We start from the raw sequence: 3,499 nt of genomic DNA on the forward strand, positions 1-3,499 counted from the left end.
GTAAAAAAATTCTATATTTGCGAAAGATAGTATTTTTCTGTCACAACATTAATGAAACTGGTGAGAACTAAAGTAGTTTATACTCTGTTGGTTTTTAAAAAGAGACTAAATCTAAATATGAGAGTGAGGAATTAAACAAATTTGGCGGCGGTTGGAATGAAAGCGCCACTAAAAGTAAATTCTGAGTCAGCAACTATCTCATGCATTTTGTTACATTTAGCAGCGGTTGACCATAACCGCCGTTAAATTTTAAACGAATAATAACCCCACAACTAGCCGCTGCATCAACCGCCGCTATATTTCATCCAGTGGCAGATTTCTACAACCACTGGAAAACTGCTGTCGCTATCTGTCAGAAGTGTTGTAGTGTCAATAATGTAAACCAGCAGTCCTATAACTATGAGGCAGCAAAAGCATTAAGCCATGAAAATTTTGCACCGCACCTGTCATACACAAAAAGAGCTATATCACATGCAACCAAAAAATTCTGATTTGACAAAAACTTTGATACGCCATCCTCTGGTATCTCGTGCAATATAAGAGTTTTTCTAGTTCCCTATATGATAAATATTAGGGTTAAAAATAAGATCTACAGGAGTTTGTATGTATTTATCACCAAGAGTGAATTAGATTCAGGAAAAAACATAAGAGAAATGCAATATTATATTATCAAAATCACTTAACTGATTATCACATTTTCTCATCATAATACTCACCCCGATTAGTTCAACTACATTTGTTGCATACTACTCAATTGTTGTAGGAGTATAACTATCTCAGAAAGGCTTGCACAATCAATATATGAAGTTGTTGATTTGAAGCAAATTAGCAATAAACAGTATAAGCATATTAAATTTTACTTGGTTATAGACTCAAATTTAGAATATAAGGAAGCGGCATATAATTGGGGAATTAGACTAAGATGATCGGTACAAAATCACACATTTCCAAGAATGAATTTAGCAAAGCAGATTTCCCTACATTTTAGAACCAAGAACATAGCATTGGAACACATTTCTTTCTGTTGTTTGCTTCTTGCAATCTGCTGATCTTCTATGAGTAATTTGTAAAGCTATAGCAGGATTACCACTATATCCAATGTAAATCAAATTGTCCAAGCTAAGTGTTGGATCAAGTAATGTCATGAGGGCCCGCTACAAAATACAATTATTCAAAAAAAATCAAACACACTCAACTTCTAACTAAATATAGACAAGACAGTAAAGAATCATTCTTTTCAATTTACCAACAAATGAAATCTACAAAAAATAAAATGATGCAATTGGAGAATTGGATGTTGTCCTATCCAACAGATCCGACAAAGCGAGATGTAGAAAGGGCTAATTGAATAAAATGCAGAAGGCTCCCACATGGGAATAACGAAACTAAAATACACGAGTTAGTGAGTTCAGGAGACACTGACAGAGCAAAAGTTTCTGCATATAATAATGAAACATCAAAGTTTCTGCAACTCGCTAGCTTTCATCGTAACAACTTCGAACTCCTGCATGCACATATTTTACGCTTAGAATATGACCCTCAACAAGATTTGGAATATATATGTATTTATGTCCACTGAAAAATATATACCAATAGAGTTAACATTTCCTCAATAGGTTTCTGGTTGTGGATGCACAAAAGGATCTCCATATACCTCTGAAGTGGATGTAAGTAAAATCCTGTTGAACAAAATTACAAATTAGCAAAAACAATTTTCACAAGAAGTTTAGATTATAAAATAAATAATAAACATAGATCCCTAACCTTTCCCACTCACTTAGCCAGCCCGCCGAGCATGTTCAGTGTTCCAATCACATTTGTTTTTATGGTCTGCAAAGTTATTCCATCAACTATTAGATAGTTTAACAAAAACTTACTAAATAAATAAAATAATATACCATTGACAGTGTAACACATGGAAAGATTTTTGTAAAAAAATAGACGAGACTCTAAAAAACTCCACCTTTATAGGATTGTATTTGTAGAAAATCGGAGAAGTAGGAAAAGCAAGGTGGTAAATTTGATCAACCTCCACCGGTAATTGCTCCGTGACATCTACAAATAGTAAAAGAGAAGTAAGCACAAGGAAATAAAGAAAAGTTATTTTCATATCTTATCTAACTACCAAGCTTCTTGCAACAGAAAGAAAATGCAAAGACTATATCGTGACAAATTAACTCAAATCTAGGATGACTATTCCACTTTCTAAGGTTGTCTTTAGATCCAGTGAAGAAGTTATCAATGACTATGACCTGATTAGACGAACACATGGTGAGATGATGTACTAAAGTTGTATATAGCACTTGTTAAATCACAAATACACTTTAGATCTATGCATAGCATTATATAAAGATCTCAACTGCACTAACCTCATTTTCTCATTTTCCATCAATCTGTCAACTAGGTGAAAGCCAATAAATCCAGCTCCTCCAATAACCAAAATTCTCATATTAGACTATTTTTAATGAGAAAGAGTTAGGGAACCAATAATTTGTGTAAAGATGGAGAAAAAGAAATGGCTATGAATAAAAAGAAGGTTTCTTGGCAAAAACATTATCCAGGTAATAAATGAGTTCTCACTTCTCAATCATGAGATGTAATATGATTTTGCATACACATCTTCCACGTGATATAAACCTTGCTAACGTGATAGCGATATGGGAAAGTAGTATAACTGACCTATATGTGCTAAAATTTAATTTTTCTCATGTACTACTTGGTTACATTATCCAAATTCATAGTTATTTTGAAACCAAAGGAGTAACATTTACCAGATCCAATAATCAAAGATTCATTTATAAGAGAAGGGGAGTATATGTAAATACAGGACTCTATGAGAGACCATCAATAGTAGATTGCCAATTCATTGACATAATTGGATCTAAAGAAACAAAAGTAATAAAAAATAATCAGAATAACAGAATGTCATGTGAGGGATGACCTGAAAGAACTTGGAGAAGCACAAGGGAGATGGCTGAGGAGGTTGCTTTGCTGATCCATTAGAAGCATTGGCTGCCATTGTCAAAATCTCTCAAGTTTAAATCCTGAACTAATTTTCAAATGGTCAATACTTATTATGAGCCTTTGCACACATTAATTAGTTAAAAACATCAAAACTTCATGAACTAAATCAAATTGAAACCAAGCAAATGGACCAGGACAATTAAGTAACAATCATTGGAAAAAAGAAAGAGAGAGGGAAAGAGAGAATGGACCTGACTTAAGCAGAGAAAGAGAGACATCAATCCACAATCCTAAATCACAAGCCTGACACAGATCTATGATCAGAACACCGTTTTATAGTGTGTAGATGCATGGCATTGATAATTACACTGTTTCTTATGGTGTGTAGGTAGTAATAAATTAATAATAATCTACCATTTTTAAATAAAATAGTTTGGCTGGCTTTTTGTCCAACATAATAAGCTTTCATATATTAAAAGAAGATTACGATATAGACCATAAAAGTTTTACAATATAGTAGGGAAAAGAAGATTTT

At 33.1% G+C, this 3,499-nt stretch overlaps 1 pseudogene; it reads right to left on the bottom strand.

Annotated features, from left to right (window-relative positions):
- Window positions 1-284: 284 nt before the first annotated feature.
- On the bottom strand, window positions 285-3,022 carry LOC130975377 (UDP-glucuronic acid decarboxylase 6-like; annotated as a pseudogene).
- Between the last annotated feature and the right edge of the window lie 477 nt (window positions 3,023-3,499).

Source organism: Arachis stenosperma, chromosome 4 (genome assembly GCF_014773155.1).
Source record: "Arachis stenosperma cultivar V10309 chromosome 4, arast.V10309.gnm1.PFL2, whole genome shotgun sequence".
In the NCBI taxonomy this organism is placed as follows: Eukaryota; Viridiplantae; Streptophyta; class Magnoliopsida; order Fabales; family Fabaceae; genus Arachis; species Arachis stenosperma.